Consider the following 25,253-nt stretch of genomic DNA (forward strand, 5'->3'; position numbering starts at 1 on the left):
TGTGCGTGCGTGCCCAATATCCCGAGAGGAGAATGGAGGAGAAGGGATTGCGGCGTGACCATCCACCCTGGGGGGTGATTTCTCGCTTTCTGTCTCTATGTCTCTCTCTGTCTGGTGAGCGCACGTGCCCTACAGTGAAAATCTCTCAAAAAAAAAAAGAAAGGGGGGGGCCAGAGGAACAAGAGAGTCCTTTTTGCCCTCAGAATGCACATGGCTATCTGTATTCTCAGGCCCTTCGCTCATTGTAGGTGGTTTGCAAAATGTGACTCTCACAGTTGCCCTCCCTCCTTTAAAGCACCTTCCTGGATAAAATGATTTTTTTTCCTTCCTGATTAGAAGGCATGTCTTTTCTTGCACAGTCATTTTTTACCTCCTTTTCTTCGGCTTGTGGTTCAGTTTAGTTTGGCGATTTTGATATGGCGATATTTAAAATAACCTGCAAATTTTACATCTGTAATAGGACTGTATATATCCAAGAATCCATGAGGGAATAAAATAAATGCCAGCCGGGAAGAAATCTGTAAACCATGTCCTTTGTCCAGGAAGTCTTGGGTAGTATGTTGTTCTTAATCATGACATTTTTAATTTGCACACTCTCGCAGAAAGAATTTCTCATAAGTTTCACTTTTATGCAAAGAAGTAGTATTGATTAAATGAACAATTACACACATCGTGTCTCCTCTGTTCTGCAGGACTTGAAAGGGACAAGTTTGATAATAAAACGGTTTCCTTTGAAGAGCACATTAAGTCAGAACACAACATGTGGCATTATCTATACTTCATAGTCCTGGTGAAAGTCAAAGATCCAACAGAATACACTGGACCTGAAAGTTACGTGGCTCAGATGATTGTGGTGAGTGAGCAGAGGGTTTTCCTCTGTGACTGTATTGTGATTCATTTGCTTTCACCTTCTCTACCACACCCTCCTCTCAAAATAAAGGTTCTAGCAATCACTTTTTGAAAAAATGTGAAATAAGCTTGTCAGTAATTTTTTTTGATATATATATAATTTATTTATTTTTAATTTTTTTTGGCCATAGAGCATGTGCGCTCACCAGAGACAGAGAGAGAGAAAGTGAGAAATCACTCCCCCCCCCCCCAGGGTAGATGGCCATGCTGCAATCTCTTCTCCTTCATTCTCCTCTTGGGATTTTGGACACACGTGCATATGCACCTGGCATGAGTTTCAAGCCTCTGGGTCTGGGCTTAAACCATGGCTGGCCATGTGGGAGTCCTGCAACCACTATGCCATCTGCTGGCCCCAAGGCTTATCGATCTTGTCTTGAAGAACGTCTTCACTGGTTAAATCATTGGCTCCCGGTAGACTTTTGGTTGTGCAACCTAAGTCTAAGTCTCTGGTATACAGATGATCTCTAGAAGGGATTGTGCAGTGCATAGCACCATCTCAGTTGTCACCTTCTGTCACTGCCAGTTTCCCAATTTCCCAAATCTGGACTGTCCCCATTGGCAGATATGAACAAAAGATTCATACCTTAAGAGATGCCTTAAATATCAAAAACTGGGGACTCGTCGCTCGCACACCTTTGGGCCGTGGCCAGCTCCTGCTCCCTTTGGTTTCCGATGGGCTGCCCGCCTAGCCGGTGTTATGTGCAGCAATAACACGTCTACTCCGCTGCCCACCGTTGTGCCCGCCGCCAGGAAGGCCACTGCCACGGTGACTTTCCTGCATGGACTGGGCGATATGGGGCACGGATGGGCAGAAGCCTTTGCAGGTATCAAAAGTTGACATATCAGATATATCTGCCCTCATGCACCTGTAATGCCTGTTACATTAAATATGAACATGGCTATGCCTTCTTGGTTTGACATTATTGGGCTTTCCCCAGCTGCACAGGAGGATGAGCCTGGAATTAAACAGGCAGCAGAACATGTAAAAGCTTTGATAGATCAAGAAGTGAAGAATGGGAGTCCTTCTAACAGAATTATTTTGGGAGGATTTTCTCAGGGCGGAGCTCTGTCTCTACACGGCGCTCACCGCGCAGCAGAAGCTGGCAGGCTTCACTGTGCTCAGTTGCTGGCTTCCCCTTCGGGCCTCTTTTCCACAGGGTCCTATCAGTGGCGTTAATAGAGAGATTTCTATTCTCCAGTGCCATGGGGATTGTGACCCTTTAGTTCCCTTAATGTTTGGTTCTCTTACGATTGAAAAACTGAAAACATTGGTAAATCCCACCAATGTAACCTTTAAAACCTACGAGGGCATGATGCACAGCTCATGTCAGCAGGAAATTATGGATGTCAAGCAAGTTATTGATAAACTTCTACCTCCAATCGACTGACGTCACTAAAAGGCCTTGTGTAGAAGTACATCAACATCATTGTAGTAGAATATAAATCTTTTCCCATGCTCAATTTGAAAATTCTGATGTTGCAGTGTGTTAAAGTGTTTTGCAAATACACGCCAGTGGCACAGACCAAATAATGTCTCATGGGAAATTTATATTTTAAGTATACATGTATTTGAATAATATTGATCCAGACTATCCTAGTATTAAAATAAGTGAAGCTGCTACTAGCTTCCTTTTCTCAAATGTAATTTAACAAAATAATAAAATACTGTAATCAGGTTTTTTATTACATCATTTGAAAATTACTAGTATGCTTAATGGAAAATTTGTCCAGGTGTACGTGAGCAGTTAAGATATAAGCAGTTCATGCACACTGTGATTTATTCCAAAATTGGCATATGTGGATTTATTCCAAAATTGCTTGGTCACCATGCAGTATCTGTATGTGTGTGTGTGTGTGTGTGTGTGTGTGTGTATACACACCCATATATACATAATGGCTATAATACACAATAGGAACAAGGTGATATTACATTATTCTGAGAATAGGGATAATGCTTTTAAGTATCAATAAAGAATATCTTGCTCTCTTCAGGTAATGGCCCTTTTATTTGAGGATCAGTCTTTTCTTTTCCCTGGTATCTTCCATTTAATAGTCTTTCCTCCTCTGAAGACGAAAAAAAAAGTTCTCTGTTTTCTTTATAGCAGACCAAATATTGCCTGTCTGCCATAGACATCCACTGTCAGTGCACGCTATATTGGGACATTCTGAATCACAGACGTACGGGATCTTAAATTCCCCTGTATCTTATAGAGAAATCAGGCACGACTTAAAACTTCTGTACTACTCACTTCTAGTAATTGTAACTTTGGTAATTTTTAGCAATTGTAACAATCATTTGCTAAGTCATTTTGCTTCATCTTGAAGCACATGCTCTGTTTCAGTTGTACAAGTCGACGAGATCTTATAGCAAGAACTATTCCGTTGAAATGTGCTGTAACGTGAGATGTAAATGTTTTCACGGTTTCTTTAAATAGGAAATAAAACTTAGTTCTGATTTTTTTAAAAAATCAAAAACTAAGAGTTTAAAAAAATTACATAGTGCTTGGGAAGTGTATTATGTTCAATCCCAAAAGGGTAATAAGCACTAGTCTTCTATCAGGACATACTTTGGGCGGATTTACCAATGTTTCAGGTAGACTTGCACAGATCCTGCCACATCTAGTTGCTTATAAGTCCTCGTTAAGATCAGCACACGAGCCAGTGCATAGCACAGTTGTTATATGAAGTGCACTGGGAACCACATTTCACATGCCCTACCATGGTTTGAGTCCCAGCCCTGGTGACTTGGAGAACATACCAGGCCTGTGTGTGTGCACGCCCCAAATCCTAATGGGATGGGGAAATGAAGAAAAAAGGATTGCAGTGTGAACACAGCCCACTGGAAAGGGTGCTTTCTTACTCTCTCTGCCCACCACCACCTTGTGAGCATACATACCCTGTAGCAGTTAAAGAAAAAAAGGTCAGCACACAGAGTGTGGTTGCACATGATTCTGCACCTTAGAAAGTTGAAACTAAGCAGCCTAAGTAGAAGTCAGTCAAACTTAGTATATCCAGGTACACATTTAGTAAATATCATTGCATCTGATAGAAAGTCTTGTGTTTTTATAATACACTTATCTATATAGTAGATTTTCTTTTACCAAAAATCATCCTTCAGTTGTGTTCGTTATTTGAGAAAGAGGCCTTAGAAGACTCCCAGCCTCTCTGCTGCCTGGTCCTAAGAACCCATGCCTGAGCACAGGAGAGCTGAGGCCAGTGGCTTTGTCCCCTGGGGAAGGACTTAGGAAGCCATAGACTATAGCAAGGAGTAACCGAAGCGCATTGTCAGGGGGTAATATTAGTAAGTACCAGTTCATATAGTAATAGTCGACCTCCTACCAGCATTTCTATCACAGAAGAGCTGCATGTAAACTGAATTGTGATAGTTCAGCCTCTTTCACGCTTTTTATTATTGACTTGCACTCTACTCTAAGTTGTTTTCTCTGTGTTTTTTAACAGTGGACAGAACCTAACTCGTTCCTTTCTCCACTTCTGTCATTCTGCCCTCTCTCCCTTCTAAATCAGGGGGAAGGTAATTACCTTACGACTATGGATTATTATTTTTTATAAATTATTTTAATTTTATGTATGTATTCATTCATTTTTAATTTGACCAGGGAGAGACAGAGAGAGAGAGAGAAAGTGAGAAAGTAAACCACCAGGACTGGGGCTTGAACTGGGATCAGCCATGGGAGTGTCCAGCACCTTAACCACCATGCCATCTACTGGTTCCCAAGACTATGGATTCTTAATTACACATCCTTGAACTCATTTATAGGAAACTTCTTGTTTTGATTGTAGGGAGAAAATAAAAAGCGTGTAAAACCTTATGTTTAAAATGAGCTGCTTATCTCAATTAGTCAGGTAAGTTTGATAGTAGAAGACTGGTTAATGATAACAATGTAGCATAAAACCTTTAGAAGGAAAGGAAAATTTTTTGTGGACGATTTTATTTTTTTTTTTACTATAGTTTTTTCAATCAGTACTTTTTAATGGAAACAACCAAAATTCTATCACAAAATTTTGAGACACATTAAAACAAAAGTTAGTGAGAAAAAAATAGTAATAAAAATTGTTTGAAATGTGACCTTACACTGCTACATTTTATTTAAGTTTGAGCACATTTAATCTATGTATATTTATTGAGCTCCTGATGTCCCTTAGACTAAAAGGTTTGGGAGGAGGAACACACAGAAGCGTCTATTATATCCCTCCTCTGCCAAAGACTTTGCCAAAGCTTAGTAACAGAGTGGGAGGAATGACAAACCAGAAGTAGAACATGCCAACTTCTCCAACAGAGGTACAAATGAAAATCTGTAAAAGCTGTTAAGGATGAAGAGTGGCATATAGCTGGGAAGCAGAGGTGGATTTATGCAGATGGGGAGCATCTACTGGGTAAGAATGAGCTCCTGGTAGAGGGAGTACCTGAACCAAGGCATGCAGGTGGGACACCCAGACTGTCGGGTGGTCATTAGTTGTCCAGCCTCACTGGCCCATAGTTCGCTTATGAGAAAGCTCTGAAGGGGTACCAGTAATGGTGTAATGGTTGACTGTAGTTCGAGTCCCAAACCTGGCAGCTTAAAACTCATGCGGGGCATGGGTGCAGTGTGTGCCCAACATCTCTAGAGAAAAATGGAGGAGAAAGGATTGTGGTGTGGCCATTCCCCTGGGGAGTGATTTCTCACTTTCTGTCTCTTTCTCTCTGTGTCTCTCTAGCAAGTGTACAAGCCCTGTAGCAAAAATCTCTCCAAAAAGGCAACAAAAAAAGAAAAAGCTCTGAGAGACTGACAGGAAGTGTAGTTGACTTTGAGTAGCCAATGTAGGCAGGTGCTGTTACGTTGTTACCAGTGTGGAGCCACTGATGGATAGTTAAGGAATAGTGTGGAAGCTGGTTATGTGTAGACTACTTCAGAGACGGGAGAGATGAAGTCAGAGATAGAATTGGCAATGGAGGACAGTAGAGGTCGGGGACATGGGAAGAACAGGAGAGAAAAGGGAGCAAGATGAGCCAAGGACACCTGACACTGGGAGCCTGGTTGTTGGGAACAGATGGTTTGTATGTTTCAGCAAGTGTTTGGTTAGAAGGAGAAGCTGGTCAGAGAAGAGGCTTGTTATTTGGAGTTGGAGGCCAAAGGTCATGGGTCAGGAGGTGGAGTGTAGTACCAACAGCTTGCCTTGGAGCCAGCAAGACGAAACCTTGGCTCTATCTCTTGCCTGCCGGGGGCGCGGGTGGGGGGTGGTCTTGGATATGATGGGTGAGTCGTGGAACTTCCCTGCCTCCACATCTGAAATGGAGAAACTGCTGCATCTCCCATAGGAGTTCACCAGCTCACTGAGGCCCTGCGTATGAAGGGTTTGGAGAACCAACAGAGGCAGTAAAGGACGGTTTCCACTGGACTGTCCTCGTAGAATGACCGTTGGAATCAGCAGATTAGAGGATGGTAGGAGGGAGAGAAAGTGTAAAGAGAGAAGAAAAAGCTCATGACAGAACCTGGGGAATCGCTCTTTTGGAAAAAGAAGAAAGATAAGCAAAATAAGTAGAAAGGAAGACTTGAGTTGAGTGTCTCCCTGCCAGAGTTCAGCAGCATCAGTTACTGCAGAAAGGCCGTGAAGAAGAGGCGGGTCAAAACCCTTGGATTTGGTAATACAGAAATGACCAGGTGGCTTTTTACCGTAAGATGTGTGAAAATGTGGACCAACTTTCAGCCTTAAGATGAAAAGCAGCATTTCACCAGGCACTTGCACTTGAATATGTTTTTTTAGGAAGAGAAAAAGGCCTATAGATTTATTCATTGTATACTTAAGTGTATGGGAGCCATACAGAACACAAACTCAAGAGAGGCCCGGTGCTTACGCGCCTCTGCCCTTCTTGCCAGAACTCTCTCCAGAACCATAGCAGGAAGAATAACGCCCACAAGCTTATTCCAGTGCAGAACATCTCATTCTTATCCAAACAGTGCACATCCAGAAGATCAGCTGCTATGCCTGAATTTTAACGGTCAGAAGGAAGAGTAATCCAAGTTTATTTTTAAAAATATTTTAAAAGACTTGTTTATTTCATTTTGTTAGTTATTATTTTTCAATTAGACTAGAGAAAGACAGACAGGGAGAAGGAGAAAGCAAGCCACCAGGTCCAGGACTAAAAGCAGCATTTCACCAGGCACTTGCACTTGAATATGTTTTTTTAGGAAGAGAAAAAGGCCTATAGATTTATTCATTGTATACTTAAGTGTATGGGAGCCATACAGAACACAAACTCAAGAGAGGCCCGGTGCTTACGCGCCTCTGCCCTTCTTGCCAGAACTCTCTCCAGAACCATAGCAGGAAGAATAACGCCCACAAGCTTATTCCAGTGCAGAACATCTCATTCTTATCCAAACAGTGCACATCCAGAAGATCAGCTGCTATGCCTGAATTTTAACGGTCAGAAGGAAGAGTAATCCAAGTTTATTTTTAAAAATATTTTAAAAGACTTGTTTATTTCATTTTGTTAGTTATTATTTTTCAATTAGACTAGAGAAAGACAGACAGGGAGAAGGAGAAAGCAAGCCACCAGGTCCAGGACTCAAACTGTAGTCAGCCATGTGGGAGCCCAACACTTTAGCCACCATACTACCTGCTGGCTGCAAGTGATACTAGTTTAGATTTGATGGAAACAAAAAGTTTTTCTCATGGAAGAGTGTTCATTTACTACAAGAGCCTTTTTTGGAAAACTTCTAAAATTGTGTAGCTGACAAACCCAATTGAGAAAACCTGTTACTCTAAGCCTTGTGGAGATTACTGCCCTTGTAATCCTGATCCTCCCAGAGAGATCCCATTTCAGAGCACATAGAAAGTTGAAACACGTTCACAGCTCATTTCAAAGACTGTCCCCCCCACCCCCATCTCTGTTCCAGAGATAACTAAACAGTTGGGTAGGAAACCTTCTAGACATGTTCCTGCCACTTCTATTTTGTCCTTAAAAGCAGATACATTTATCAAGTTGATTTATACACTTGCTTATCAATGGGGCTTTGGGAGAGGTTTAAAATTCTTCATAATTGATGTAGCTTTTACCCTCAAGGATTTATGCAAAAGAAAATGAGGCCATTCCTCATATTCAAAAACAACGCATCTGACTTCTGCCGCACTGTTCAAGTAAACCTAATTCGTACCTTGGGATCCTGAGAAAATGCCTCCTCTCTTTTGGTGAAATAGGAGAAACAAAAATCTAGCAGGTTTTAGGGATATTTCTCCTTCTGTGTATTTTTTCACCTCCAACGTTTCAACTTTATAGTTATAGTTTAGTACCATGTCCACAAGGAATATTTACATGAATGTCGTCTCCAATGTGCATTGTAAACGAAGTACTACGTTGCTTCTAGAGGTTAGACTCTCAGGAAATGGGTTTGTGTGTCTGCATCCATCCAGGGACAGGATCAAGGGTCTGAAATATTAATCAAAACTTCAAACTTCCTTAACCCTGCCACTGTCTGCCTATCTGAATTAACACAAAGCCTCTTCTGGGATATGGTTAGGGGAGATGCGAGTAGATCAAGGTATTCAGGGAATGTATTTTCTTCTAGCAAGCAAACCCTTGTTTCTGATAAGAGAATTGATATTTTGAGCTAGCATTTATTGGGAACAGAAAATGAGAAGGGAAAAGGACCGTACAGGAAAGTAAACATAATGAAAAGGAATCCAGTAAACCAGAGGAAAGGGTATAAAAGTACAAATCCCCCAGTCCATGCTGGTAATGGCCTCTGATCACCACTAAGCCCCTCTGCTTCTGCCATTACCCAGAGGATGATGACTGAGGAGGAACAAACAAAATAGAGATCATTAGAAAAAATGCCCGAGGCTTTTAGATATCTCGCTAACATTGGCGGAGGGGGGGGGACATTTTCAGATTTTCAGTGTCCATTTGCTGAGATACATCAGGAGCTTTTGAACAAATTTACTACTTTGTTTGACAAACAGCAGGAGCCAAAGCAGACATGGTCTAAGAGCAGGTTCCATGCTTGTTTGTAGACCGGCTGCCTACCAAGTGTTTTGGGAGCACTGGGTTGCCCCTGAGACCCTGGAGCCCCCTCCCTGCCAAGGCCATGGGCTCTTCCTCTTCCTGCATCACACTTGTAAGCTCTTCTGCTTACTTGTCTCTTGACCTAACACTCCCTGGCATTGTGGCAGTGTCTGCTAAGATGATCTAACTCATAGTTTTGTTAACAAAATAATTGTCTGTCTTAGTGCACACCCATGCACACACACACACACACACACACACACACACAATTGAAGTTTCTTGAAACTATAGCCAGATACAGAGTAGCTCTCTGTTCTGTACAATACCTGAGCAGGTTAATACCTTTAATATATGCTAAAAGTGACTCAATAAACATCGAGTGTATGCTAACAGCTGTGCTAAGGGTTTGATGTATAGGGATATATAAGAAATAGTCTGTTCCCTTAGGAAACCACATTTATTGAGTGAATAAATAAAATAATAAGTGAATTAAAAAATGAAGGGCTGCTTCTTCGTCCTCTGGTAGTCAGACATAATTTACAGAAGGATACACCAGAATAGCTGTGAGAAATTGGAACATGAATTTCTCATTAGTCAATGCTATCTTTCCCTGCTTTTAAAATCAGAAGATAAAGATATAGCAGGAAGGGTTATGTCACCTGAACCAAGTATAATGAAGACAATATTAAAAACCGGGTGGCTGATTGGAGAGAGGAGGTATTCTGTCATCTTCCCCGTTTCTCCAGCCCGTCCCTCCCACACACAGATCCTCAGGAGTGCCCTAAGCGGCTCTCCTCGCAGGGGGGAGTTTGTGCATTGGTGGGTTTTCAGTACAACTCACCCTAAAGAATGCAGTCTTCTTTGCAATAATCCATTAAAAATGAAATCTAGTTATCAACTACTTTAGTTACACAAGGAAGAAAAAGAGCAAACAGTTTCCTAGATGCTGTTTTCTGAGTCTGGAACTGAAAAAATCAGTTCTGCTTCGTTAAATCATATTTTGGAGCAGAGTCTATTGGGGGGTGGGGAAAAGTTTGGGCTCATAAGAAACAGTGCCGTCTAAGCTTGCATACCGCTCTCCAGCTTACGCATCATCTGCCCACTCAATTCTGCATTGTTGTCATGTGTCATAATTATGAAATTATATGTTCTGTTTCTGTTACTTGTCATTTGTATTAATTGTGTAATTGGATCTAATTAGGCCAATTATGTAACAGCTCACTTTGTAACTAAAAACTGTTTTAATGGCTTCAGAACTTAAAAAGACACTTTTTTAATTGCTCACATTTCAAGAAAAGCCAAGGGGGGTCTTTGCAGCTCACATGCACAGTTAAGTAATTGTATACCTGCAAGGAGATGCCATTTCTCTTCCCAACTCTGGATTTTATTGTCATTGTAGGATCTATCCTCTGCATTATTCTTATTTCCAATTTAGTATTTGTGTGTAAGATCCATGAACTCGAACACATATGAACATCTTTCTGATTTGCTTTTAGTTTCTGAAATAGAGACAGACTTAGCAAGCGCTCGATAGTGTGGCTGTTTGCATTCTTCACCCCAAGACTCCATTCCAGGGCAGGCAGGCACTAACTTGGAGATATCTTGGGTTATTTCCTGAGTTGATCCAAAACTGGATCTGCAGGTGTCTAGGCAACAATTCTCAGAGTGCAAGAAGCTAGATGTGGCTTTTGTCAGCTTTTCTTTAACCAGTGTTGAAAGATCAGTATAACGGAATACACTTGGGTGTTGGAATCCAAGGTGTGATTCCTTAGGATTTCCATTTACTAGACTGTTGTGTAATAACAGCACCTCAATTTACCCACTGGTAAAATATGTATAATCTGCCAGTTAGGTAGGCCTAGAGGCCTACTGCTGGACCAGACATTAACCCTTCAGTTACCGGATCTTGGGGAGGAGGTGTGGCAGGGATCCCGTGAAAGGGTAGGGCAGACAAGGGTTTTGGGAGTGGAGAGTATTTAGACGCTTTGGGATCCTGGCCAATTTGATGACCAGGAAATTCTGTAATATTTTAACAATTAGTACAGCCAATGAGCACATAGCAGTTGAACGTGGGCCCTAGGTATAGCATTTTCCTTGCATGGTTGCTAGGAGAGTTCAGTAACACCATGCACCCTGGCAGCACTACCACTGATACACCCGACCCTGGATGAGTGCTGACTGTGTACCAGGTACTGTGCTAAGTGCTTGGCATGCACATTCTCTTTCAAAGCCTCGTAACAGCCCTGGAAGGTAGATCCAGTTGTCATGGTCCCCATTCTACATCACACATATGGAAACCAAGGCTCAGAGACAATGGGTAATTTGCCCAAAGTGGCACAGCTTGCACAAAGGGGTGCTGTGTCCATAATGGGCCAAGCACACACACATGGCCGATAAATCTCTATTAGCATTCAGTCCTGTCCAGTGTTAAAGTTAGACGCCATGGTGCATTTGAGAACAGGCAAGGCTGGCTGTGCCAAGCCTGTGAGCGGTGCACATCAGGCTTCAGCCCACAGGGCCTGGAGCAGACCTGGCTAGGAGCTGGACATCGGATAATGGCCCTACAATGGCAGGAAGGCCTGAGAGGAATTCAAATAGGCTAAAAAAAAAAGGGGGGGGGGGTCTTCCTCAGATTTGCTTGGCAACTACGGGCTTTCTTCAAAGATTAGAAGTACTACAATTACAGCTACTACGTTTGCAGGCAAGAAAGGAAGAGGCTGCCGAATATTTCCATTTAATTTGACTAGTGTTTACTGGGCAGCTGATAGGAATGAGAATAAAACATTCCCACCACCCTCACAGAACCACAACATGGGCAAGGACACCTACGTCATCAGAAACTATCATGCAAGCCAGAACTCTGGCGAGAGAACAGAGAAGTCCTAAAACAATTTACACCATTGCACCCCTGCTTAAAAGCCTTCCTGGTGCTTAGAATAAAGTCTTTCAGACAACCCTAGTACAGTGTGGCCCCAGCCCACGCTGTCAATCTCGTTTCATCTCTTTTTCCTCTACCAACTAGGGTTAGCCACACTGGCCTTTGTCTTTTTTTCAAAAATGCTGCACTTTTTCCTGGGCAGACCAGGCACGTGTGTGCCTTCTGTTTGCCACCATTGTTCCCTGGCCATTTGCATGCCTCTGCCTTCCCTGATACCCACTTCCAGTTCTTTTCTGTTCTGCCATCCTTTGTTTCCCTCAGCATTTATATCAATCCAGCCTTACGCTCTTTTTATACTCATCAGTGTGTCTATTCTTCGCCATTACAACATGCACTTCATTAGGTATTTACAGCTCAGTTTTGTTCTCTGCCCTATGCCTAAATTAATACCCAAAACATAGTAGGTACTTGGCATGGATTTGGGTTTTTTTGTTGTTGTTTTTAAATTTATTTTATATTTTTTATATTACATTGAATCACATACATCTTTTTTAAAATTATTTTATTTAACTTTATTCATTCATTCATTTATTTATTTCAATTTGACCAGTGAAAGAGAGAGAGAGAAAGCCACCAGGTCTGGGACTCGAACTGCAGTCGGCCATGTGAGTGTCCAACACCCTTAACCACCAAGCCAACCGCCAGCCCTGAATCACATATATCTTTATAGTGTATAACGTTCTTGTTCCTTACCGTGCATATCAGTCAAGACAAAGACTTTACTATCCACATCATCAGCAGCAAATAGCTTTTCATTTTTTCAGATTTTTTTATTCTTCTTATTATTTTTTAAAACATTCAATCACTATACGTCATTTGGCTTGTAAAGAGAGTCTACCTAACATGAAATACTTCTCAGACCAGTCCAGTTGAGAATTCTATACATATTATCATCAGCAGGTAAATTATTTCTGTGTCCCAAATGTTATGCCTATTTTTCTTCCAGCTTTCCTTCTTTAGTTTACTCTTCCCTTCTACCCCCCCACCCCCATGAACAAAATAAAATAGACAGAGAGTCATGGAAGTACACGGGATAGAAAGTTACTTCTGGCTGAGGGCACTAGGGACAGTTTCACAGAGATTCCAAGAAGAACTGGGCCTTAAAAACAAGAAGGATTTTGGTAGAAGGAATATATACCAGGCCAAGTATATATTCCAAATGAAAAGTGTGAGAGAAAGACAGGAAAATAGTGAGGTATATGATACGTGCTAGCAACTTTGCATGTAATCTTATTTAATTGTACTCCTTGTATGCAAATTAAGGCTCAGAGAAATATGTTACTCGTGCATGGTGCTCCATAAATAAGTGCTTGAACCTGGGCCCAAACAGAGATGATTCTGGGGCTAATGTCTATGATTTTACCTTCCGCTAAGCCTTCTCCTAGTGAAGGATCGGGTAAAAATGTGACTAAGGTTAAATATATGTAAATCAAGTATTGGAGAAAAAGGAAGGAAAAACCCCAACACCAACCAACACCCAAAAGCAACACCCAAAAGGAGGAAAGTTCTTCCTGTTTCTTTGATACTTTTGGGAGTTAAAACCCTACTCTCTCAGGAGTAATAGTGGAGGTATGATCTAGAATACTTAGGGAATGCAGACCAAAAATAATTTTGTTTTTAAATAATATGTCCATTCAACAAGCATCTACTGAGTGTTCACCGTGTTCCAGGCACTGGAGTAGGCCATGGGATTAAAAGTTGTGGCAGATACTCCAGCTTCTCCTGCGAGAGTTTGGTCAGATAAAGGAAACAAATTAAGGAAATGAGTGGTGACGGCACAGTGCCGTGTGGAGCCCACTGTGGAGTAGAGGCCTGAGAAGAAGGGAGACTCCTTAGAGGTCATGCCGACCTGCTGCTTGAGGCTGGCCCTCAGTGAGGATGGAGCAGGTGGAAGGAGTGGAAGGGTGTCTGAAAAAGAATGAGGATCTGGGGACCAGCAGTTGGAGTAATGGCTACATTGCTAGACTACCATGTTGTCGACCACAGTTCGAGTCTTGGACTGGGTGGCTTAAACTCATGCTGGGTGCGTGTGCAGATGTGCCCAAGATTTCAAGAGGAGAATGGAAGAGAAGGGATTGTGGTGTGGCTATCCCCGCTGGGGGGTGATTTCTCGCTTTCTGTCTCTCTGCCTCTCTCTGTCTTTCTGGCGAGCGCACAGGCCCTATAGCAAAAACCTCTCCAAAAAAAAAAAAAAAAAGAGGATCTGGAAAGGCAAGGGTGAAAGTGGTAACCAGGAGCCAGATCACCAAGGGCCTGGTGCTTAGAAATGCTTACTTTAAGGGAAGTCTTTTAGCAATATTAAACCAAAGAGATGGGCTTAGGTTTGCAATTTAGAAAGTACATTCCAGGGGCTGGCAGGTGACAAGGCACTGAACTCCCATATGACCAACCATGGTTCAAGTCCTGGACCCTGTGGCTTGCTTCCTCACTTTCCCTCTCTCTCTCTGTCTCTGTCTCTGTCTCTCTCTGGTCAAATTTAAAATAATAATAAATAAAGTTGAACAGATAATGCTAAAAAAAAAAAAGAAGAAGAAGAAAGAAAGAAAGAAAGAAAGCACGTTCCATGATAGTGTAAGAAATGGACTCAAGGGGGCCCTCTGGCAGGTGGTGGAAAGTTTTCATTACCCAGAAGCAGTCATGAGAGTTGATACTAAGGAGATGCCAGTAAGAAACTGAACCCATGGGTCAGGGATTCAGATGAAAATCTAAAATGGACAATCCCCTGGAAAAGATAAACCACCATAAGAATAAGATTTTAGTATATTCATTAGGGTATCCCAAGAACAGAGAGTAGTATGTGTTTCAGTATCAGTAGAGATTTATTAGATGATCATATGAACTTATAAGCGACTGGGTACACTTGACAGCTGAAATCATAGAGTTGAAAAGGTATCAAGAGATCCTATACCATCTAGGGTGAATAAACCAGAGAAAGCATGCTTTTAGACCTAAAAGGCACAGACCTGTAACTGTTATTTAATCACGATAATGATCACGGTTGTAATAGCGAGTCTACCATTCGATCCTACGCATCAAAAAGTACAACTGTAGAAGAGAAAAACAGTTTTCATAGGAAAGCTCTGAAAAAGGATTTGAACTTTTCATTAGCCAGGGAACCTAGAAATGGTTGTGTCAGTTTGTGGCTGTCTTGTGACCTAACGTTGATTAATAAGTTTTAGTTTGACATTATGCCATAAACCCAAATGTTTAGAGCAAAAGGACTTGGATTTGTTCAATATATAGAAGGCTTTTTGAAATGGTGACCCATCCGGAGGCATTTGTTTTAAACTTATAAAGGGACATTCATGTCTCTGATTCTTATAACCTTAATAAAAAGATTTCTTCCTGCTGGGCCGAAGAAAATTCTTGTTTCCCCATTCTAGTCATTACCGTAAGATCGTGTTCAATTCTCAGTTGGCTTTCTGGAATAAAAATGTCCACATTGTTAGGAGTGATACATTTTACTCAGAAACTCTGGCTTTCTTCCAGAGAGTAACAGATGCCATCAAATGCAAGTTGTGGGAAGGAGAACCGTATCCCGTAAAGCCACACTTCTGTCTAATGGTTTCTCATAGACTGGCATGGCCCAGGCCGAATTCCGAATAATTAGTGAAGATGGCAAGTAAGCTGAAATACTGCTCTTGTGTGAGGTGAGAGTTATCAGACAGGCTGATTGCCATAGGATGTTGGACCAATATTATGTAAGGGAATTCCTAAAAAAATATTTGCAGAATTTTGCAAAAGTGATTCAGCACTTACATTTCAGAGATGAGTCACTTACTATCACGTTAGTGGAGTCTGCTACTTTTATGGGATTTAGAGATCAAGGTGTTTTGACATAATAACATCTGAGGTGAGTTACACTTCAGCTCTGAGTCTGTTCCCTGCTCTGTAAATGGAGATAATACTCCTCTTTCCTCGGATTTCTGTATGGATTAAGCAAAATCATTTACATCCTAGTGCCTAACACGATGTCTGGCCTGTGGTTGCAATTGCTCACCGAATGTTTGCTCATTCCACTTCTGCTTTAAATATTCAATTAATTTTTTTTTAAAGGGTCAATCTAAATACTACTCTACAGAGTCACAGCATCCTGAAGCCATTTAATGTTCAAACATTGCCTGCATAGTGTTCCTTTTATAGATTGGTATTGGTCAACTTCGGTTTGTTCAGTAAACTGTCTGTGATGGCCTGGGCATTCTGCTAGCCCTGGAGAGGGAGGGGATAGAGGAGACCAAGACAGGTGTGGCCTGTCACAGAGTTCCCTGCTGAGAGCAAGAGGCAGATCCTAAACAAGGCACCACCGTTCTTAACACTGTTACCACATGGACAGAGGAGGCTTCCAATACCGTGGCCTAACCCAAACTCGAATCCATTTAACATTGTTCCTTTGTTAAGCCAGAAGTCAAGGGCTCACTTAAATATTTGAATTGCTAGAACCATTGAATATATTTGAGCCTTACAAGTGATTTTAGAACAGGTCTTACTGCAAAGAGGTGTAGTGTGTTAACATCTGGTGTCCCAGAAGGCATGAGGACAGATTCTGTGAAGGGGAGGGGTCAGACTGAATACAGAGCCACAGCACAGCTTCTGTAAGAACAGCTGTTGGGACCGGCAGGTGGCATGGTGGTTAAGGGTGCTGGACTCCCACATGGTCGACTGCGGTTTGAGTCCTGGACCTGATAACTTGCTTTCTCATTTTCTCTCTCTCTCACTTGCTTTCTGTCTCTCTTACACTGTCCCTCTCTGGTCAGATAGATAGATAAACAAACAAAAAACAACTGTCATTTAGCTCACTTACATCTTCACCCTGGAGGCTGAGGGGGCAGGCTTTGCCGCCTTCTAGGCTACATGACGAGAACAACAAAGGATGTTTATTTCATTTTTCAAAGAATACTTTTTAGTTTCCTTCAAGTGAAGAACTTGAAGGAGACTAAAAATTACATTTTTTAGTCATGTAATTGCCTTTCCCCCCATATTTGAAAAAGTTCCAGTATAAAGCATGCATTTTTGCTTCAGAAGTGATACCCTGGCTGTTTCCTTTTGCATGGGTATTTGACAGTAATTATTAACTCTGACGAAAGGTTTCAAAGTGTTTATGTTATTCCTTGAGATTATTGATGAGCATTTCAAATGCAAATGACATTTAAAGAAAGAAAGAAAGAAAAACCATTTCCTCCAAATCTGAAATTCAGAAGTGGCCAAAGTCAGAGGTGGTTTATTTGCAAAGGTTCCTGCAACGTTTCAGAGAGGTACTTATCCAGAGTCTCTTCTGGCTGTCTTGAAGCCAAGTTGTAACATTAAGGCCCTTGGTACGGGTTCTACTATGGATACTTGTGATTTTAAGAGACCCGACTTTCAAGAACATGGATTCCTCATTCATAATGAGAATCTGAGTGATTTCCAGAGTCTTCTTGTCTTGGATTTAAAATTCTCATCACTCCGATATTTAAAATATTTCTTTACATCTCATTGTGGGTTTTTTAATGGGTGTTTTGTTTTTATTACAAACTGGAAGCATTGTGGCAGTAGTTTTGAAGTGATGGAAATGTGTCTGTTTCCATTTTAGTCACCAGGAGGTCGTGTGCGGATCAGCTTCCCCTGACTGGGCTCTGCTGTTTCCACCATAGGGCAGGCGCCACCACACCCTGGGGTCTGCCTGTTAAACCCAGATGCTCCACAGCCCACACAATTACAGCTCAACGTTGCAACCTTTTAAAAAAACAGGACAACACTGATTAGGGACAGCATGAATTTTCCTCTAAGACCTGGAGTTAAAATCTCTGAGAGAGAACTAAATTGCGATTCTGGGGACCCTGAGTCGGGCAGTTTCTGATATTTGAGGCTGCCTCTGTGCTGCAGAGCCTGGGGAGATTCCTATTTGCCAAGCTGAGGGGCTAGAACCATTTGGAAGCACTAAATCCAACGTAAAAATGCCATTTTAGGAGACAGAGACGTGTTGCCAATGGATATATAATAACTCATTTTATTTGGGTGGTCAGATTTATCCTTACTTCAAAGTATCATGATTGCCTCACTTTCTTTTCTAACATATAACTCCCTTGTGCCAAGAACCAAGAATGAGATAGAGGTCTGGACTATTGAAAGGGCGTTTGTGGGTGGGTGCTGTGTGTGAGAGAGGGAGTCATGGAGGGGTGTAAACGGTTTGGACCTTGACTGAAGGACACTGGGAGCCTTAGACAGGTGTTTTAATCTGTAAAATACAGTTTCATGAAAATTAAGCAAGTTATTTTTTGTGTTATCTGACACATAATCTATGTCACTATATGTGTGTGTTTGTGTGTGTGTATATATGTATATATATGGGGGGGGAGAGGGTCAGAACAGTATTTCAAAGCTCAAGAAATTATTATTTATTCGACTACTTTTATTAATGCCATACAGCCCATGTCTATAGCAATGGGTTAGATACTGCTGCACAGATAAATGTGGAATAAGTGTCCTGACTCCAGGAATCTTGGATTTCATGAGAGAAATAATATATTATATAGGACCAGCAAGGCACAACTGTGTACGTGCCCAAAATCCCGAGAGGAGAACGGAGAAGAGATTGCAGCATAGCCATCCCCACTGGGGGGCGGTTTCTCACTTTCTGTCTCTCTGTCTCTCTCTGTCTTTCCAGTGAAGAATGTACATGCCCTGTAGCAAATCTCTCTCTCTCTAAAACATATATATATATACACACACACACACATATATGTAATATGATCATGAAGGTTATATAATAACACCAGGAAGCAATGTGATGAGCTGCAGATGAGCTATTCTCTAGACTGGGAAGAAAAAAACAACTAAGTAGTTTTGAGTAGTTGATACTCAGAGAGTAGATAGACTGCCCACTTGGATTTGTTCAGGGGCAAATGGTAGCAGGAATTAATACCTCCGGATAAGGAATTTATACTCCAAACAAACAGAGAGTAATGATTTTTATAAAGAGGAATTATATGACTTTTTAATGAAAAACAATTTTTTTGAACTACCATAAGGTGCACGCACTTGCCAGAGAGAGACAGAGAAGAAGACAAAGTGAGAAAGTGAGAAAGCACCCCTCTGAGGGGTATGACCATACCACATTCCCTTCTTTCTCCTCTCAGGATTTTGGCATGCACATTCACGTAACTGTGGTGTTTTTCAAGCCACAGGGTCGAGAACTCAAACTGCACAGTCAGCCATGTGGGATCCAGCTGCCTTAACCACCAAGCAACCTGACTGACCCCTGAAATGGGATTTTTATTAAGTATCACGTAATCCATAGTAAGATTAAGTGAAGGGGCAAGAGACTTAGAGGAAGGAGAACCAGTGAGGAAAATATGGTGGAAATAGAAAAGAAGGGTGGGTGTGGTGGAATGCTTTGACCACGAGCAGGAATCAACTGTCATCGTAGTTCTACCACCCATAAGCCAGGAGGGCTTGATTCTGGGACCTCCACTACTGTACCTGTCTCACCATGGCAAGCCTCCCCGACCTTCTTTATGAGATCATCAATTCCACTGACCATCATTCTTCCTGTTCCTGTCACCTGGAATACTATCTTCAGAAAGTAAAAAGTCTCCTGCTGTAGATTGAATATGTTTCCCAAAAATTCATGTGTTGCGTCATTGTAATAGGATTAAGAGAATGAAAACATGATCCAGTTATAGTGTCAAAATGTGGGGCTTTTGGAAAGAAATTAAGGTCAGGTGATTAGGGAGGGTCCCCATAACTGAGTCCTGGTGGGTTATAAGCAGAGGAAATGAGGCAGGCAGAGACCCAGATGGCTACAGAATATGCTGTGCTCTGCTCACACTCCTGCCTTCTGCCATGCTGTGATATGGTGTGACCACTGGGCTTGGCCTTCCAAACTGGGCTGAATAAGCATCTGTTCTCTTAAATTACCTACATGCATGTATTTTTCAGTTAATACAAATAAAATGAACAAGAAGACCTCCTTTCATGGCCAATAATCTACAGAAAACCACAGGCCCTCTATAAGAGACTTCATTATATTTTACCCAAAGCCCTTACCACTATCTGAAATATTAGGTCATTGGAAAAGCTATGACATATTTTTGGATAGAAAAATATAGAAAAGTGTGTTATGACTTTTCCAATGACCCAATAATTTGCCTAGGAATTTAACTATTTTCTTACTATCTCTGTTTCTCTGGGAACTGGAATCTTGACTGTCCTCAGTACCTAGAGCTATTTCTGGAACTAAATGGGTCTCAAAAAATATCTGTTAAATAAATGAATGACTTTCTCTTGGAGGTCCTTCCAATGCCACTTTTCTGACTCCCTGATAATAGGTGAAGGATAGATTTTAAAAATTGTTTGCTCACCTCCCCCACACACAAAAAAAGGAACCAGCAGATGGCGTAATGGCTATGTTGCTGGACTCCCACATAGTCGACGGTGGTTTGAGTCCCAGACCCAGTGGCTTAAATTCACGCGGGGTGCGTGTGCCCAAGATCCTGAGAGGAGAATGGAAGAGAAGGAATTGCAGCGTGACCATTCCCCCGGAGAGTGATTTCTCACTTTCTGTATCTCTGTCTCTCCCTGTCTTTCTGGTGAGCACACGCGCTCAATAGCAAAAACCTCTCAAAAAAAAAAAATCGTTTAATGACAATGCATTTAGGAGAAAGGAAAAGACTAAAATTTTTCTTTTGGGTGACTTGAATACTTTAATTGATTGAACTATCATTTAGGAAAACAGTGCTTTTGGCCACTCCTGGCCACCAGCTCATTCTATGTATGATTCCCTGGTCCCTGGGAAAACAAAATGGAGGTCCAGAGGCTGAATGGTGGTACAGCAGTAAAATGCAGTCCTATGCAAAATTGATCAATGTGAGAAGGTTCTGGGTTCACATCTGGAGACCTCCCTGAATATTGGCATGGTCCTGATCCAAGACTGGGAGAAGCTAGGGGTGGATTGCAATGTCAGAACCCTGTTGGAGAGGCCTGCAGGTAGCATAGTGGTTAAAGTGCTGAACTCCCACATGGCCAGTCATGGTTCAAGTCCTAGACCCAGTGGCTTGCTTCCTCACTTTCCCTCTCTCTCTCTCTCTGGTAAATCAAAAAACAAGAATAGTAATAATAAATGCAATTAAATAAATAATTCTATTTTTTTAAAAAACCCTGTTGGGTATGCTGTCTCTGCCTCTCACATATGGAATAAACAAATAAATAAACTTTAAAATAAAAGCAAAAAATGGGTTCAGTAGAGAAGACGGAACAAAATTGAAGATGAGAGTTTTAGAAATCACACATAAGACTCATATTGGCCAGTTGGTAATAACAAACATCAACTTACTTGAAACTGTTATTGGAGCTATTTATACTTGAATGAAAATTCCACATGGGAGAAAATAACTCAGAAGAAAATATAACAGATTTTAGCATGGTAAATCAATTTTTAACACATAGTATCTACATGGATTTGCTTACTAATTAGGAAAGACTTGTTGTGGGACAAAAACACTCCGTTCCCATTGGAACCAGGCTTTGGATAAAGATTTCCCCTATGTCCATTCTGTCTTGGGCAGTGACAGTAATCTGGATGCTATGCTGACACCAGCTGGCTTGTGGCAATACAGTTCTTACGCTCATACCCAGAGTTAGCACAGACCCCAAAGTTAGAAGGTAGGGCCTCCAACAAGATGCCAGTACTTCATATGCCAGCTATACACTGGGCGCCTGCAGAGAGAGCACTTCAGACCAAGTGGCTGCAAATCCAGAGGTTCCCATGACCCCTACAGGTTTGATAATTTGCTAAAATGAGAGAACTCATAGAAACATTACACTTCAATTACACTTTCTTTTAAAAGATACAGATCAAGGAAAAAACAAATGAAGGTTCACATGGAGCAAGGTCTGGGTGAGTTTCCAACACAGGCCTTCTGTGACCGCCTCTGTAAAATCAGGCACTTCACCCTCCTGGCACAGTGATGTGTTTACCAGCCAGGAAGCTCCACTGAGTGTTGTTGTCCAAAGTTTTTATTGGGGTCTATTATATAGGCACTATTGACCTAATCATTTTCTACATAGTTAAGTGCCATCTCCATCCCCCTACCCCTCCCAGAGCTGGGCTGACTTAAAGCCGAAGCCCTCTATTCTCATCATTGGTGTTTCCAGTGACTAGCCCCTATCCTGAGTCTGTTCATCTCTTAACCTGAACTCAGAAGTGATCCAAGAGCCTCCTGAATAACAGAGACACTCCAGTCACTGGGGAAATTCCAAGGGTTTTAGAATTTCCCTTGCAAGAATCAAGAGTGAAGACCAGTCAGCTGCTTTATTACATGTCAGCTGTACTCCCCTTTTTCAGTACCATGCATTTTGCCTTCCTATTTAAGCATTTAATTGGAAAGAAGCTTTAAACCTTAAGTGGAAATTAGCACTCTTCTCATTTTCTCCTCTCTTACACTCAACATACACTCCATGAAAATGTCTTGTGGACACTGTCCAGTAAAATAAGTATTAATCTACTACTTCTTAAAACTTCTGCAGAAAACTTACTCCTAGTAACTTCCAGTTCTCACCCAGACTGCTGCAGGTGCCACTGAACTGGTCTTTTTGCTTCCATACTTGCCCCTCTATTGATCTTTCCTCAGTTAGAAAAATGTAACCGTTTGGGAAATGTAAATCAGAATACACCACTTCCTGCTCCAGACCTTCCATTGGCTTCTTACTCTATGTAGAATAAAATCCAAAATTCTTGTCCAGGCTCATGAGATATCACTGGCTGTCCCCTGGCCCCCTCCTTCCATTCACAGGCTCCTGCCACCTGACCTTTCTGTCCCATGATATGCCAAGCTTCTTTCTACCTGAAGGCCTTTGCGTTTATTCTTCTCTCAGCCTGCAGCACCTTGCTTGTTCTTTCATATCCTGCTTGTCTCTTATTAAATGTCACCAGCTCAAAGAGCCTTTCTCTGGTCACCTTGTCAAAAGAGCCCCTTCTCCCATCTAGATCATTCTTTATCTTCCTCTTTTTCATGTTCCTAAGACACTTAGCACAATCTGACATTATATTGTCATTTATAGTTTTATTGTTTGGCTCCCTTATTTGAAAGTAATCTTCATTAGGACAACTTTGTTTCATTATTATATCACCCGGACTTAGCTCAGTGGATGAAACATAGTAGGTGCTTAGTAAATATGTGCTGAATGAATAAATAAGAAATAAATAATGATATATCGTCAGTGACTTAGTTTAGCTTCTTAATAACGGCAGATGATAGCTAGAGCAAAAATGGACAGTAATCAAAAGCACAACTAGTAGACTGAGTTCACATCCCAGTTTGGCTACTTCCTAGCTGTATGACCTTAGGGGATCTGCTTAACCTCTCTATGCTCCCTTTGTCTTGTTTATTAAAGAAAAGAACCATCATATCATTTACCTTAACACTGAAAACTGTGTTCAATACCCTCTTATAATGAGGAACTTACTGTTTCCCAAAACCCTTAACACAGTTAAACTGTCTACACAGTTTCAAGTGGACCCTCTGATCAGAAGATCCAATGTCTATACAATTGACCTCTTGAACATGGAATTCTAGATTACAAATTTCGACATATAAGGGGCCTTGGTCAAGTTACTTAACCTCCTCATGCTTTCTTTTATGAAAAACAGAGTGTTGAACCACATCTATCAAATAACCCTTCAAGCTCTGGTATTCCATGACTTTGTGATCAAAACCACAAGTCTGGACAGATTTGGAAGCCAGAGGTTGATTAGGGGAATCATAAATCAACCTTGAAGAAAAGCAGCAAGACTCTTCCTTATTATAAGGTTTTGCCCATTCAAACGGCCACCAAATAGTCCTACAACGTAAACTAAATTTGCTTTGCAGGACATAACCAGTCTGGTTACAATTAAGTTTCTAATTCTATTCTGTAGCAGAAAATGGCAAAGAAAATGGAGTTGAAGCAGGAGTGAGACTCAGGTCAGCAACTCATGTCAGCCAAAAAAGTGCTACCTACGAAAGAATAAAATTTCATTTATATCATTGATGAAAGATAGGGCACTGTCAAAGGGACAGTTCGATATGAACAGTGACAGAAACATGGGCTAACACACATGAGTACAATTTCTCTATCTGGCAACATGCAAATTATTTGATCTGTTGAAATCATAATAACACGGTAAGTCTTCCCGGAATGAATAATTTATTCCTACTGCTCATTCTTATTTTTTCCAAGTTTGTGTCTCAGTTTGGCTCTGTCACCAGATTTCTTCTCTTCACATAATTTCATTGTTTCATTTACATTCTCTGTCCACAATTTGAGTTTTTGTCAGATTTTTCAGGATGCAAACCTTCTTCATGAAATCTTCATCTTTGCATCTTTCCTTTTCAAGAGTTAGGTGGACGTGAATGTGATAGAAGCTAAGATTATAACATCTTTAATAAAGGAGAAAACACAGACTAGGTAGAAACCAGGTGAGCTATAGAGAAAGAAATCAATCAAGTTGGCAAATTGCTTTGGCGGAGCAACCTGCAAATTGCTTGTTTCATGCAGCATTTATTGAACACGTTTGTCGAGAAGATGGCTAAAATGTATAAGGAAAAGTAAGGAACCATTTTGTTCCATTTAAATGGCATCAATGTATTTTTTTACATCATGAAATCTTTCAATATTTCCAACAACAGTTTTCAATATCATATTGTACACCATCCCCTCAAAGGGTCTTCAGAGATGAAAGTATATTTTTATGGTGTAAATTGGGTGTATCCAATTTATATATCATAGAAACCACTACAGTCACTCTACAGAATTCAGTAGATCAAAAATCGCATTTTATTTTGAGAGTTTGGGAAGAAGTGAAGGTTTTGAATAATCTTCAAAGCTTCCAGTTAACTGTCATTATTTCCAATCAATACTAGTTCAAACGGCATTTGGGGGTAATTTTCTGTAGGACCAAGTAATTGTCTGATGAGCTGTTTTGTTCAGGTGGAACAGAAGTCATTAATAAGGCTTTGTAGGACCAGAAAATATATTCTTCCAAAATTAGTAAAAAGGGCAGAATGACTTTTCTTTCCTTGTGATTATTGGAACAACCAATGTAGGCATCCTTTCTAGAAGTACCTGCACAAAAGGTTGCTCTTATTGCTGTTTCTCAGAAGGGAGCCTTCAAGCAAAGCAGGCCTTCCCAAATCAAGTGGGTGCTTCCCTCCTGTGATGGATGGAAATGGGAGCTTACAGCGGCAGGTGGGATATTCTCTTAAAAATGTGCATTCTCTTTAGGTTTCATATCCTGAAATAAAACAATAGTGGAGAAGAACATGGTAGATTGTTTTCGAGTTATCCCAAACAAGAACAGACGAATGAATTCTTTGTTGAAGATAGGGCTGAGATGAGGTTGTTGTTAAGTGATTCCCAATAAAGACATTCCTACTCATGAAAAAGTTA

The 25,253-nt window shown here is 41.2% G+C and overlaps 1 protein-coding gene and 1 pseudogene across 1 annotated transcript in view; both read left to right on the forward strand.

Annotated features, from left to right (window-relative positions):
- The window catches only part of ITPR2 (inositol 1,4,5-trisphosphate receptor type 2), a gene marked incomplete in the record, with an annotated part of 493,922 nt that overhangs the window by 438,039 nt on the left and 30,630 nt on the right, over positions 1–25,253 (forward strand).
- Positions 1,607–2,297, forward strand: LOC102494274 (acyl-protein thioesterase 1 pseudogene; annotated as a pseudogene).

Source organism: Tupaia chinensis, unplaced genomic scaffold (assembly GCF_000334495.1).
Source record: "Tupaia chinensis unplaced genomic scaffold, TupChi_1.0 Scaffold000028_1, whole genome shotgun sequence".
NCBI lineage: Eukaryota > Metazoa > Chordata > Mammalia > Scandentia > Tupaiidae > Tupaia > Tupaia belangeri.